This window comes from Nicotiana tabacum, chromosome 19 (genome assembly GCF_000715075.1).
Source record: "Nicotiana tabacum cultivar K326 chromosome 19, ASM71507v2, whole genome shotgun sequence".
Classification (NCBI taxonomy): domain Eukaryota; kingdom Viridiplantae; phylum Streptophyta; class Magnoliopsida; order Solanales; family Solanaceae; genus Nicotiana; species Nicotiana tabacum.
Window position 1 is genome coordinate 75,151,938 of NC_134098.1, and position 15,657 is coordinate 75,167,594.

A 15,657-nucleotide genomic window follows, 5' to 3' on the forward strand; every position below is an offset into this window, starting at 1 on the left:
CATGCAATCTCTTACCAACCGTCTTTCTAGATGTAGGCATCACCGTATTATGAATAAGATAGAGTTTAGGAAATTGAGTTCCTATAACTGAGCTCTACCACACGATCTAGAGTAAGAAGAAAGAGTGATAGTCCTAAATGCCCTGTAGTCTCCTGCTTATAAGTGTGGTGCACAACACACCCATAAATAAGACTCTACTAGACATGGCTTGTAGACTCCCTAGGACAGAACTGCTCTGATATCACTTTTGTCACGACCCAAACCGATGGGCCGCGACGGGTACCCGGTGCCTTACTCAACCGAGTACCAGCGTTATATATCCTTCTTATCGTACTGTCATTGGAAAATGGCCAAACGGGGCGTCATGGGCTAACCAGAATAAACATAAGGGAATACTCAATATAAGACGACCCAATCTGATATAAAAACTTACATTTGACATACGGGCCTATAAGGCCACAATAAGCACTCGTACACTGAACATAGGCCGACAAGTCCATACAATATTTTACGTACATTGCATCTGTCCACAAGCCTCTAAGAATACATAATTGTCATAAAGGTCGGGACAGAGCCCCATCATACCAAACAATACACGCCTAAATCATACTGACCAAACAAACAACTCTGGAGCAAATGGAGCGCACCAACACCTTTCGCTGAGCTGATAGCCTACTTGGAGGACTCTCGACCTGTCTATCGGGACCTGCGAGCATGAAACGCAACATCCCCAGGCAAAAGCGACGTCAGTACAAATAATGTACCGAGTATGTAAGGAATGAAAATCTGTAAACAATAGACATGGGAGAAACATAGAGTAAAAGACTCAACATGTATATCTGAATAGCTCTGTGAATCATTTAATACTTGTAATGTCATGCATATGCGTATAAATGTCATACCATGCATGGGTATATGCATTCATAACATCATCAAGCCTCTGAGGGCATCCCATATCATCTTGGCCATTGTGGGCAAATATCAATGTATACCAGTTGATCAGGTGGTGGTGCGTATATAATGCCGTAATCTTTTTCCATATCCCATATATATATATATATATATATATATATATATATATATATATATATATATATATATATATATATATATATATATATAAAAATATATATATATATATATACCATCTGGTCACAGGTCAATATAAATGAATGCAATGCATAAGAAGTACGTCAATAAAATCTCTCGGAATATCATAGGACCATTATGCCTTTGAGTAATATCATGAAATAAACTTTATCAACTTACGTATTTTCTAAGACCCATGAACAAATGATAGAATAATATGACACATAGGGAATCACGAACATAAGCATCTCTAGTATTTCTATGAATAGAGTCATTTATGGAAATTGTGCATTTGCTTGTTTCGTTTGTGTCATATAGATCATGCCAAAAGGAAAGAAGGGATAGCCTTAACATACCTGAGTCGATTCTCTTGACATTCCTCTAACACACATTAATTGCGACAGAACACGGAACAAGTCGTATGAAAAGCTCGAAGCAATAACGTTGCTATGCAAAGATAATCTTGGCTGAAACTTTTCCTTAAGTGATTAGCAGTAACATTTCTATACAAGGAAGTCCTGGTTGAAGCTCTTATCTTGCTTATGTGACTTATCTATACAAGGAAGTCATATGACTTTACTGTATCTAGGTAGGTCATACTATACCATAACTCTTACTTCGATTTATTGTTACTGAGGTCTGCTACCGAACTCCAGGATACTTTCGTTGCTTATCCCATATGTATAAATCTAAGTCCTTTAATTTCCTCATTATTGTTCATCTTAAGAATGACAACCTAATCTCATCTCATACTTTGTGACTTTTGTCCATCCATTGTTGATTCACCTCAATATTGATCTACAATATACTACTGATAACTTGAAACTTCTTACGTAATACCTTGCCACTAGGGCTTACGTTGCATCGATGAATATTTGAAGTGATTTTCCCGATCCACTAGCGGTGATACTGTACTTCAATAACCGTATTTTTATAGCATCCCAATTTGATTCACTTACGTGAGTATTTTAATCCCGTACAATTCATGAAATCCTCTTCAAATCATTACTCAATCGAAGACCCAATCTTCATCCTTTATCTATCACAATTACACCTTCATTCTACTACCAGGCCAGCATTCCATCCCTTCTAAATGCTACTAGTCTTAGATTCCTTTGAGTTCATTCAGGCTATACTGAGCTTTCTACCACACGATCTAGAGTAAGAAGAAAGAATGACAGACCTAAATGCCCTGTAGCCTCCTGCTTATAAGTGTGGTGCACAACACACCCATAAACAAGACTCTACTAGACACGGCTTGTAGACTACCTAGGATGGGACTGCTTTAATACCACTTTATTATGAAAACTCGAACAAGACATTCTTTTGCTTTTAGCTCCCCTTGCTCCATCTACTGGCTCTTTGGGTTGCCTAACATTCTTTCTCCACTAGGGACGGGAGCTACACTAATGTAATATTTATCCCTTCAAGGCTTCCAGTGCCTATCTTTGTAGTATTCATATCTAGCTGTACTATTTTAGAGTGCACCATCTGGGTGTCTCCCAAGGAGATCTATTAGCACATTTGCAATATCCTTCGGAAGTATCTACTAATGCTAACAATCCATGCACCATTTTGGGTTACTCTAACCCCAGTCGGATCTTGATATCTTGTCCTTCTCTTAAACTATATCTATCAGCTCCCATAGGGCATAACTGAGATAGGTGTGACCAATTGTACATACCTCTGTTATTGTTGAAGGTAACTCAAAAGGCTTATATTCCTCTGCCTGAATTGTAAATACCGATAATCTTCATTAACTGGGCGCCTCTTACCCTTTTTTATCTTGCTTCTTTTACTTGCTAAAACTTGTATCTACCTTCTGATTCTCTTATTCCTTTTTACCATAAGAGTGGATAGACATTTTTGCCTTAGGGATCCTTATCAAGAAGTTTTACACATCCTAGTACACACATGATCTACTGAAGACCTCATATTTACTCATCATAAGCATCATGAAAAATTGAGTTCCTCTGACTCAACTCTTCCACAGCTATATCTCTTACCAACCGTCTTTCTGGATATAGGCATCATCATATTATGAATAAGATAGAGTTTAGGAAATTGAGTTCTTATATCTCGTGATTAAGGAATTTCGTTATCCTTGGTACAAAAGGATTACCGCGAGGCGAGTAAGGATCATCGATGATGTGAAAAGATGCCAAATATGAGAAGGTAAAACATCTATACGTAGATCATCGTAGCACTAAATCTTAGTGCTCCCCTAAAGGGGGGAATATGGAGTGATGTGGTATTATGTCGGAATTAAGTGGTTCTAGTAACTATGGAATGGTAAAGGAAGAATGCGATAAAAAAGGAGAAAGGGATGAGATTGCACTCATTCAAATCCTACAGATATGCTATGATTCCAAAATATTATGCAAGCACGATGTCAAGGAGAGGAAGTAAGGGTTCCTACCTGAGATATTATTGATAGATAAGGAACCAGTGCGAGACGTAAGTTAAGACAAAGGAAATAACCCAAGAAAGATTACGCGAAATATTGATATGAGAATGGGCCAACGAGTAGTTAGTAGTTGATTCAGGAAGAGCCTAGTTATGGCTATACAAGAGGATACAAACAAATCAACAGATCATGCAAAATAAACATAGTGAACTCCAACATGAGGCGTTCAGTCTCGCAGATACGACATCGTGACCCTTGAGAAATATTCAAATAGGAGTTGGGGTAGTTAAAGATACCGTATGAGTGTTATGGAATAAACGAGAGTCCCACTGGGAAGACAGTCAAAACTTCAGTTCAGAAAGCAACTGTGCGAGCACATGAGTGTGGAGGTAAGTAACAAAATACAATTATATGTGAGTACGAACATCAAAAATTATGTCGGGTAAGCGATATAACAATCTTGTAACTTTACAAGAGCTAGAAGGTTTCCCTAAGTACTACAATGAAAGACTAGCTGAAGAGATAAGGAAGAAGGCTTCAACCTAAGCTCAGTGACCTAAAGAGGGAATGGTCTTATAACAACAATCTCACAACAACATTGTATGCACTCCATAAGAAAGTGGCACCTACCGTGGATAATGAACGGGAAGTAAAATCAGGAGTAATATTCGGACCATATGAATTGCACAAAATTCCGACATGCATGGGAACTAAGATAAGCTAAGTATGCACGCAACAAGGGGGCAGAAATACCAGAAAAAGTAATTGCTTATGTTTAAAGAAATCTGAGATGGAACGAAAGGAATTATTCGATCAATGATCCAGAGTTAGTTACATTATGAACGCACTCAAGATTTCGGAGTATCATCCATGCAGCATGTATGTTGACAATCATACAACTGTAGAAGACTATGGTATAAGTTAAAAGAAAGAATTGAGTCCAGGTCATAGGCAAGGGATTGAATTATTAGATGATGGTATCACGGATATTCCATATCGTCTATGAAAGGCTAAAGTAATAACTCATACCATGATCCGCAGATCGGAAGATAGCTTAAACCTACATGAAGGCTGATCAGAAGGAAGAGGAAACTAAAGAGTTACATCAATGAAGTAAATTAGGAGTTTGATTATTGGACCCAGAAAGTTATAGACATCATGATTAAGAACAGTGTAGAATCACTTTTAATATCAGAGGTACAAGAAAGATAGCGCAGCAGCCATATTCTATGATGACTCTACAATAAAGCCAGTTAGAAGAGTACCAGCCTTATAAGAAGTCAGTATGAAGCTCCCACCAGATTGTGCATGCACCAAAGGTGCAAGTGTAATAATAAAAGTTTCAAGTTGTGGATGTGAATTGTACCTATGTGGAAGGGAGGTCATGAAAGACATAGAAGTTATGATGCGAGATTTTAAGGCAAAGGTAAACAACATACGAGATACTCAAATGCAGAAGGTTGTGAACAATTCATACTTCGGATAAAAGGCTAGAAGCGTGGGGATTCAGTATCCAGGAATGATAGCGGCGTCGTCAGTGGCATATCTTCCAGTCTATGACTTCTAGGTATCGAGAGGCCTAGTTAAGAGAGTAAAGAAGAGTTAGAGATGATATGATGTCTCGCTTGATGTTCCAGAATAACATAAGAAAATCTATGGTGCAAGCAAGTTGAAGGAAGGTTGCGAATAGTATAAATAGATACATATAGGTCGCAAGCTAAAGTATAGTAAAGCGACAAGGTTTGATGACAGGAGTAAAGATGGGAAAGGGCGAGTGGGAAGGTGACGAGAATGGATAGGTCCTCGGGATTAAGCCCATGAAAACAAGAGAGCTAATGGTTTCTCTAAGTTGTAGAAAGTTTAGTATAGGCCATAAAGTCATATCCTCATTTTGAGAAATAAGTTCGTGACTCCAACGCGATTACCAGAAGGGAGAGTTAAACCCCAGAGTAACAGAAATTAGTATGGACTGGTGAACAAGATAATCTGAACATGAATTAGGGACTGAGTGATTTGATAATAGTCGGCATCATGAGAATTGCAGATTGCGTTCCGACAATGATAGAATGGACGACAGAAGAATACCCTTTAAAGGTCATTCAGGAAGACGTTTCCCTAAAGCAAGCAAGGTGAGCAAAGTTAACATTAAGGGACTGTATGTGCTTACAAAGTGACGCCTAGAGATTGGCTAAAATCTGGAGGAAAAAGGAGAGAAGAGTCGGATAGGCTTACTTACAAAGTCAGAGTTGTACAGGTTGTATGATAAAAGATAGCAACAGTTACAAGATTGGAATGATTCCGACCACGAGTCGTGGTGTGAGAAAGAGGCCTAAAGAGGGGAATGCCCTGGCGTTTGGGATTCATTCACAGAACAGTTGCATAAATGGCAAGAACAGTATTAAAGTATTCGCAAAAGCTACGGGTTATGAGAATGATGAGTGCATCAGTCAACATTCGAGGACGAATGTTTCAAAGGGGGGGAATGATGTTATACCCCATATTTTCGTACGTGAAAGTATGTCATAAATAAATTGATGAAACCTTAGAAATGAGATGTTACATCCGGCATTTTTGTACGTTAAATGTTTGTCGTAAGTTAACCGACGTAAGTTCGGGAATGAGATTATTTTGAGATTACAAGCATTATGCTATTTCAAACAAGTGTTGAGTAAATTTGTGAAGATGAGAGGGTAAGCAAATCGAAGAACTTCATTGGACTTATAAATGCCCAAAGAGACATATTTTCAAGCTCTGATACCAATTTTGTCACGACGCAAACCGATGGGCCGCAACGGGCACCCGGTACCTTACTCAACTGAGTACCAACGTAACGTATCTTTTCATATTATACTATCATAGATAACTGAGCCTAAGAGGCTGCCGTGAGATAAGTAGAATACAACATGAAATACCAACTTATACTTAAGACATACGGGCCTATAAGGCCAAAATGAGCACTCTTACACTGAACATAGGCCGACAAGGCCATACAATCTTTCATATACATGACATCTGTCTACAAGCCTCTAAGAGTACATAAACATCGCAAAGGTCGGGACAGAGCCCCGCCATACTAATCAATACATATTCTAATCATACTGACCAAATAGCAACTCCGGAGCAAATGGAGCGCACCAACACCTTCCGCTGAACTGATAGCCTACTTGGAGGACTCTCATTCTGTCTAACGGGACCTGCGGGCATAAAACGCAATGTCCCTTTAACAACATAGTAAATCTAGCAACATAGTCATTTCCTTGTCACTTAGCCCAGATAAACACTTTATGTGATATAACTTTAACAAAAACTCTAGCTTCGAGTACTTGGACCCTTCATATAATTCTTCACTTCCATCTCTAAGCAACTCAAAAAAGTCTTTGTTATTTGAAGAAGGCAGATCATTTAACATTTCTTCTTCTCCAACTACTTGTGACAGACCTTCATCATTGCCCTCATGCCTTAAACCCGAGAATGCTTTATTTATCAACAATTTCATAGGATTTTCAAGAGGCAATGCATCTGGGATAACCTCTGTGCTTCTAGAATTCTCCAACACTTTTGTTTCCTCATGAAGAATCCAAGTGACATAATTTTGAGGGAATGGCTTGCTAATCAAATGATCGTACACTATCTCTCTAGTCTGTCACTTTTCAAAATCACATTTCGGACATGGACATTTTATTCTATCTCCTATAGCTGTATTCTTAAATGAAAATTTTAGAAATTGATTTAAACCAAGTAAATATTTTATTATATTTCTAGGCATTCCAATCCAAGATTTATCCATTGGAAGGGACTGATATATAACCTTTCAGAAGTGAAACTGACCCACAATCAGATTACTGTGTCACCAATAAGGACTTCTCCGAGCAAGAGTATTTACTATAATCTACAATATTTCCATGAGAAAGGATGATTTAGTAACCTATCAATACGATAGCATTATAAAATTTTGTAAGATAATAAAAAGTAAAGTTAAAGTTCTGATAATTATATAGGATGTCATTTTACTGATATTTTATAGTTTAGTTAAGAGAATTATGGCTCTCTAGTATATGCAACAAAATAATATTATCTAGTTTACTTTAATATTGGAATCAAAACAGTGTTTAGCACAAAGATTGGAGCTAGCCTCTACTCCAACATTGTAAAAGTTTGGAACTATTATTTTTACTTTATTTTGATATGAAACAGCAAAGAAGAGAACAAACAACTCAAGCATTAAAGAAAGAAGGAAATCAGATCGTCAAATTATAAATAGGAGTAACGATAAGTATAAAATATTAGCTTTGCCGAACAACACATATACAGAGGCACTAATTGTACACACACTCTTAATGACCAATGTTATAAGAATAGTCAATTCTATAAGAATCAGTGAGAATGTCGCAAGGTACTCAATTCTTAGATTATAGTAGAACGTGTACAAAATAAAAATTACTATAGCAAATTCCTTGATAAGTTCTAACACGACAAAATTGGAATTTCCCAAAGCCAGAGAAAGAAAACAGGATTTTTTTTAATTACATATATTGTTCCTTATAATTTTCACAACAATAAAATAATATCTCCAGCTAACAACTAAAGTTATTCAGTATGAAAATATCACAGATCAGAAGTGAGGTAAAATGAGAGTCTCCTCCCAAGATTGTGCAGAAACAAAAGAGAAATATCTATTCCTACCTGTAATATTTGAAGCAACAATGTGCCAATCAACGAGGTAGCTGAAAGATTTTACCTGGAGCATCTCAAACTGATAGAAACTCGATAGACTATCAACATATTATGGATATATTAGAAGCTTATAATATATTCCTCATCACTTGACAAATAAAATAGAAATTATGTTATTGATTCATTAGCCTTTTGATAGAAAGCAGAATTGATGTTCAGGCAACCTAATCTATTGTTTGCACATTTTGCATTACAAACCTAGAAAGAAAAATAATTAATATTCAACACTACGAAGAAAACTAAAAATTTGTTTGTACCTTGAGATTGATTCATGTTTCAGAACACCATGTAGAGCAGAAAGAGGAATAGCAGCTAGTGAGAATTGCGTCTTCTCTAAAGGTCCTCAGGAGTTCTAAAATACACATGCAAGAGGAAATATTTCAATTAAGTAGACCCAAAATCGTAGAAATTAACCTACAAAAATACTGAAAAAGCTAAATTTTACAACCTAAAATACCTAATGTAGAAGGAGAAAGAGGACTTACATCTCGAATTCAAAAGAGAGTGTTATATTCTTTTTCAAAATACACCGATTCAACAAAATTTTTGTTACTTTCAGTAGAGAATCGAAAAACAGAAAAGCCACAAATTAGAGGAAATATCAGTAAAGGAAAAACACAAATTAACAGAGAAAATAAACCTAAAACCCGCATGCAAGAAGAAAGAAACACAGAAAAGCAAAATCAAAAAATGGGGAAGAGAAATTACCATAGATCTTAACCCACAATCCACATCGTTCAAAATCAATGAATGGGGAAGAAAGCAAAAATTTGCATCTCTTTCATCGCGAAGAAAGGAATTACCATACAAAAAATATTTTGTGAATCTCTTTCAGTTTTTTTAATCTGCAAGTGAGGGTTTCTAATGTTTCAAGTGAAAGAAAATGGAAGTTGAAAAGCTTCTCTTTCGTGAAAGTGAGGGAGGGGTTTGGGAAACAAAGAGAGAAAGGATCAAAAAAGAGGGAAAAATTGGGGTTAGTACGCGCTTTTTTTTTAAAGGTTGATGGAGGTTATTGACCGCCGCAAATATAATATATTTGTGGGGGTTGTATAACCCTCCTCCCCCCCTCCCAATTTGATATAAATTGCGGATGTTATAATAACTGCCGCATTTAAACCTCCACAAACTCACCTTTTTTTGTAGTGTCTAGCACACAATCCCACACTAAATACAATGTCAGGTCTGCTGGGTGTGAGATACAAGAGTGAACCAATGATGCCCCGATACGTGGTTTCATTCACAGGGGAACCAGGTTCGTCCATGTCCAGACGAGTGGTTGTGGCAATAGGAGTATTAATGATATTTTAGCTTTCCATCTCAAACCTCTTCAGAAACTCTTTAATGTATTTCTGCTGACTTCATTGTTCCCTTAGAGGTTTGCTTAACTTGCAGACCTAGGAAGAAGTTCAGTTCCCCCATCATACTCATCTCAAACTCACTTCCTATAAGCTTAGCAAACTCCTCACATAATGAATCATTTGTTGCATCAAAGATGATATCGTCAACATAAACTTGCACAATTAGTAGGTTCCTCCCTCTTTTTTTCAGAAAAAGAGTATTGTCAATTTTCCCTCTTGTAAAGCTATTATCTAGAAGGAACTTGGACAGCCTTTCATACCATGCACGAGGGGCCTGCTTTAAATCATATAGTGCCTTGTCAAGCTTGAATACATGTTCAGAATGCTCGTGGCATTCAAAGCCAGGTGGTTGTTTGACAAAGACTTCTACCTTCAAATATCCATTTAGAAATGCACTCTTGACATCCATTTGGAACAATTTGAATTCCATATGAGATGCAAAAGCAATGAGAATTCTGATGGCTTCCGTATGTGCAATTGGAGCAAAAGTCTCATCATAGTCAATTCCTTCCTCTTGATTATAGCCTTGAACCACCAACCTGGCCTTGTTTCTTGTTGTATTTCAAAACTCATCAATCTTGTTTCTGAACACCCACCTGGTTCCAATAACAGTTCTACCTGAAGGTCGAGGAACCAGGTGCCAGACACTGTTCCTCTCAAATTGATGGAGTTCATCTTGCATAGCAGCAATCCAGTCAGTATCTTTCAATACTTCCTTGATATTTTTGGGCTCAATTTGAGACAGGAAGGCTGAGAAGGCAAACATGCTTCTTGTCTTTGATCTAGTTTGAATTCCTAAATCAAGAGGGGGGATTATATTCTGGAGAGGATATGAGCTTTTGTGCTTCCAGTTGGACACCTGAGTCTCATGGTGAGAAGACCCAGGTTCCTCCAAGTGTGATCCATCATTAGCATCCATGGAAGAGTGAGTGCCACTTCTTTGCTCAGCATCAAGAGTTCCTTACACCGTATCAGCAATTCTGTTTTCTGCGTCAGATGTTGTAAAGGAGGAGCCAGGTTCCTCAGAATCAACTGGAGGTTCGGTGTATCTTCTTCATTAGACTCCTTGACCTGACTCATCAGATATGCCTTCATGTTTGCCATATCAATTACTTTTCCAGGAACCTTTGAATGCTCTCCGTCTTGATCATTCTTGTCATGTGAATCTTTCCCAATTAAGTGGTGTGATTCATCAAAGATTACATGCACTCTTTCTTCAACACATTGAGTCCTTTTGTTGTAGACCTTGTATGCTTTGCTTTGTGAAGAGTATGCAAGAAAGATCCCTTCATCACTTTTGGCATCAAAGTTTCCCAGCGCTTCCTTACCATTATTAAGAACAAAACAGTCACGACCCAAACCGTAGGGCCGCGACGGGCACCCGGTGCCTAACTCAACCGAGTACCAACGTAATGTATCCTTCTTATCATACTTTCATGGGTAAATGAACCGAAAAGACCGTCATGAAATAACTATAATTAAACATAAGAGAATACTCGACATGAGATGACCCAACATGATATAGAAGCTTATGCATGCGACATACGGGCCTATAAGGCCGACATGGTCATTTGTATACTCAAAACATAGGCCGACAAGGCCATACAAGTATCCATATACATGACATCTGTATACAAGCCTCTATGAGTACATAAATGTCATAAAGTTTGAGATATGGCCTCGCCATACCAATCAATACATGTCTAAATTATACTGACCAAATAGGCAACTTTGGAGTAAGTGGAGTTCACCAACACCTTCCGCTGAGCTGATAGCCTACTAGGAGGACTCTTAACCTATCTATCAGGACCTGCGGGCATGAAACGCAGCGTCCCCAGGCAAAAGGGATGTCAGTACAAATAAAGTACCGAATATGTAAGGCATGAAAGTAGTATATAAAAGACATGAAAGAAACATGGAGTAAAGAACTCAACCTGTAATTCCGAATAGCTCTATGAATCATGAAAAATTTATAATATCATGCACGTGCGTATAAATGTCATACCATGCACAGGTATATGCATACATAACATCATCAAGCCTCTGAGGGTATCCCATCATATCATCTCAGCCGCTATGGGCGAAATCATCAACGTATACCAGCTGATCGGGTGGTGTGCGTATATAACGCCATAACCTTTTACCATATCCCATATACATATAATATACGCGTATATATCGTCATCTGGTCATGGGTCAATGTACATGTATAAATGAATGCAATGCATAATGAAGTAAGTCAGTAAGATTTCTCAGAATGTCATAAGATCAATATGCCTTCGGATAAACTTCAGTAACTTACGTATTTTTTTGATACCCATGAACAGATGATACAATAATAGGACACATGGGGAATCAAGAACATAGGCAACCCTAGTACATCTAGGAATAGAATCATTCGTGAAAGTGGCGTGCTTGCTCATTTCGTTGTATCATATGGATCATGCCAAGAGAAAAGAAGAGATAACCTTAACATACCTGTATGATCTCTTCCTTATTACTCACCGAAGCTCAACACAATTTCTTGCATCTACAACAAGTGAAATGATATTGCCGTTAACATATAAAGTCGTACCATCATATTTGTCTAGTCATATGGCTTTAGGAAAATCGGGAAGCAACTCTCCTATTTTTAATACATCCCAAAGACCACTAAGGGTCATCAACAACCCAACAACAACAACTATAACCAACAATACCAACAACAATAATATAATCCAATATGAGTTTCTCCTATTATCTTAACAGTCATATTGAGCGGCAAGCTCTTTTTTACTCATAACAAGATATAAATTGAATCCAAATATTATTCCATAAATTATTTTACAACCTTCAGAACATCATACTTATATGTACTATATTATTTCTAGTTCAAAACATCCACAAAATGCCTTCCAAAATAGGCCCATACGTCTAGCACCTTAATTTTTATGGTCAATCACTTATTTTTCATCTTTTCTTATTCAATCAACTTAATTAACACCTAGAAAAGCTTAACAACAACAGCCAAAACATTATCAACTTATTTCTCATAATTTCCAGCCACCACAAACCATATATTTAGCCACAAAACAGTCCAACCAAAAAGACAACCATATCCCATGTTCTTTCAAGTGCTATCTTATGATATTTTACTCAAACAACACAACCAACACAAGATTAACCTTAGGCACAATAAAGAAGATGTTACACATACCTTGGACAACAGCTCACAATAGCCCTCAATCACACCACAATATCATAGAAGCATTCTCTTGTAGTCTTTAACACATTTGATGATGATTTGAGTTGGTTCCCCTTGAATTTTGTTCTTGGGATCTTAGGATATGTTAGGGATGGTTTTGGAGAGATTTTGGACTAAATTTGGGTGAGAAATGACCCGAAATGAGGCTGAAACATCTTTTAAAAGACGTAGGGTCGGTGGCCATCTCAAGTGGGTCCCAACTGAGCTGCTTGCGCAGTCTCGCGAAAACGTGGATATCTCACTACTCTGATATCGTATTGAAGAACAGTTTGTAGCGTTAGAAACTAGATACATGGTGCTTTAATTAAATATAAAGATCTCCCTGTAACTCTCAATATATTGGGAGAAAACTGCCTCGCAACCTGGCCTATAAACCTGCCAGTTTCTCCGAAGTGCGGCAACGTGACTTGGCGACCCTATTTTAACAATCTATATTTCTCTACCCTGATATTGCATGAATAAATGGTTTGGACCGTTGAAAACTAGGTTCAAATACCTTCATTTTTGTATGATATATGTCCCAAAATGACATCATAAAGCTTACGAATTTAATTTAACAAAATGTCTCGTTACAAGGCAAATCTTAGCTCGATTTTTCCACAACTTAAATCTGATTTTTTCCAAACTTTATATTTCATATCCAAACATCATATATAGTCATATCATGACTTTAAACTCATTTAAATCATGATTAACAAGTCTCATATTCATCTTAACTTACTTAAGACTTCGGTAAACCTTTCTTATCCTTGTAGCAGTATTTCGTCCTTTTTGAGCTTACATTAGATAATCCTATAATTGATAGTGACATATGAAGTAGGGGGTATAACAAAATGTCCCCTTAGAAACATTTTTCCCTGAATGATTACTCTTAAAGGCTTGCGAAAATGGGACATAACATCATTAAATCACTTTATATACTTTCAAAGAGGATCTCATTTTCAAACTTACATCAATTGACTTACGACGTACTTTCACGTAAGAAAACATGAGGTGTAACATCATTCCCCCCTTTGGAACATTCTTCCTCGAATGTTGACTGATGCGCTTATCATTCTCATAACCTATGGCTCTTATGAATACTTTAATATTGTCCTTTTCCATCTAGGCAACTGTTCTATGAATAAATCCAAAGGCCAGGGCATTCCCCCCTTTAGGACTCTTTCTCATGCCACGAATCATGGTCAGAATTCTTCCAATCTCGTAACTATTGCTACCTTCTATCATGCAGTCTGTACAACTTTGTCCTTGTATGTGCGCCTATGCGACTCTTCTCTCATTTTCCTCCAGCTTTTAGCCAATCTCTAGGCCTCACTTTGTGAACATATACAGGACTACGACAAGTTGTCCCTCGGGGCATCTATAGGCATACTGAAGTTCTTCGCTTGGTACTTTGTTGAATGTACCACTATTGCTATATTTTGTTTCCTAGCCTTAGTTATCTGCCCTTATGGCTTTAGTGCATCTAGGTAGGTCGTACCATACTATAACACTTACTTCGGTTTATTATTACCGAGGTCTGCTACCTAAATCCGGGTTACTCTCTCACTGCTTATCCCATATGTATAAATCAAAGTCCTTTAATGCTTCCTTATTACTGTTTATCTAAATATGGCATCATAACCTCCTCTCATACTTTGGAATTTGTATTCATCTATTGTTGATTCACCTTAATATTGATCTATATCTACCACTGATAACTTGAGACCTCTTACGTAATACATTGCCACTAGGGCTCATGTCTCATTGGGGAACATCTGAAGTGATTTTCCTGATCCACCTAGGGGTGATACTATATATCAATAACCGTATTTCATAGCATCCCGGCGTGATTCATCTTATATGGGTATTCTAATCCCATGCAATTCATGAAATCCCTTTTCTTAAAATTATTACTCATTCAAAAGCCTAAACGTCATCCTCTTATCTAACACCATTACACCCTTATTCAACTACCAGGGCAGCATTTCATCTCTTCTAGTTGCTCATATTCTAAGACTCATCTGAGTTCCTTTAGACTATACCAAGCTTTCTATAACTTATGGAAACCATCAACTCTCTTATTTTGATGTGCTTAATCTCGAGGCCTTACCTGTTCTAGTCACCTTCTCACTCACCTTTTCATATCCTTACTCTTATCTACCTAGAACCTTGTCTATCTATCATACTTTAGCTTGCGACATACACATATCTATTTAATACTATTCGCAATCTTCCTTTAAATTGCTAGCACCATATATTTCCTTTCGTAACTTCTCAGTTGTCTTTAAATGTAAGCAATTACTTTTCCTGGTCGTTTTGCCACTTGTTGCGTAAATACTTGGCTTATCTTGTTGCCCACGGATACTGAAATTTCCTGTAACTCATATGATCTCAAATAGTACCTTTGATTTATACTTCCCGTTCATTAGACACGATGGTGCCACTTTCTTATGGAGTGCATACAATGTTGTAGTGAGACTGTTGGTACAAGACCATTTTTTTCTTTATGTCACTATGCTTAAGTTGAAGCCTTCTTCCTTATTTCCTCAGCTAGTCTTTCTTTGTAGACTTGGGGGGGACCCTTTGACTCCTGTAAAGCTGCAAGCTTATTACATCGTATACTCGAAAGAATTTTTGATATTCTTACTCTCCTATAATTATCCTTCGTTACTTACCTCCACGCCCTTGTGCTCGTAGGGTTTCTTCTGAACTGAAATTTTTGATTGTCTTCCCAGTGGCACTTTATTTTATTTCCATAATACTTATATGGTACCTATAATTACCCCAACTCCTATTTGAATATTTCTCAAGGGTTACGACATCATATCTATGAGACTGAATTC

General features: G+C 37.4%; 1 long non-coding RNA gene across 1 annotated transcript; it reads right to left on the bottom strand.

Moving 5' to 3' along the window:
- Nucleotides 1-472: 472 nt before the first annotated feature.
- On the bottom strand, nucleotides 473-9,200 carry LOC142173878 (uncharacterized). Its single transcript, XR_012703241.1, has 3 exons — nucleotides 8,939-9,200; nucleotides 8,488-8,582; nucleotides 473-706 (listed from the first exon to the last, which is right to left on the bottom strand). It is a non-coding gene; the product is annotated as an uncharacterized LOC142173878 (long non-coding RNA).
- Nucleotides 9,201-15,657: the final 6,457 nt, after the last annotated feature.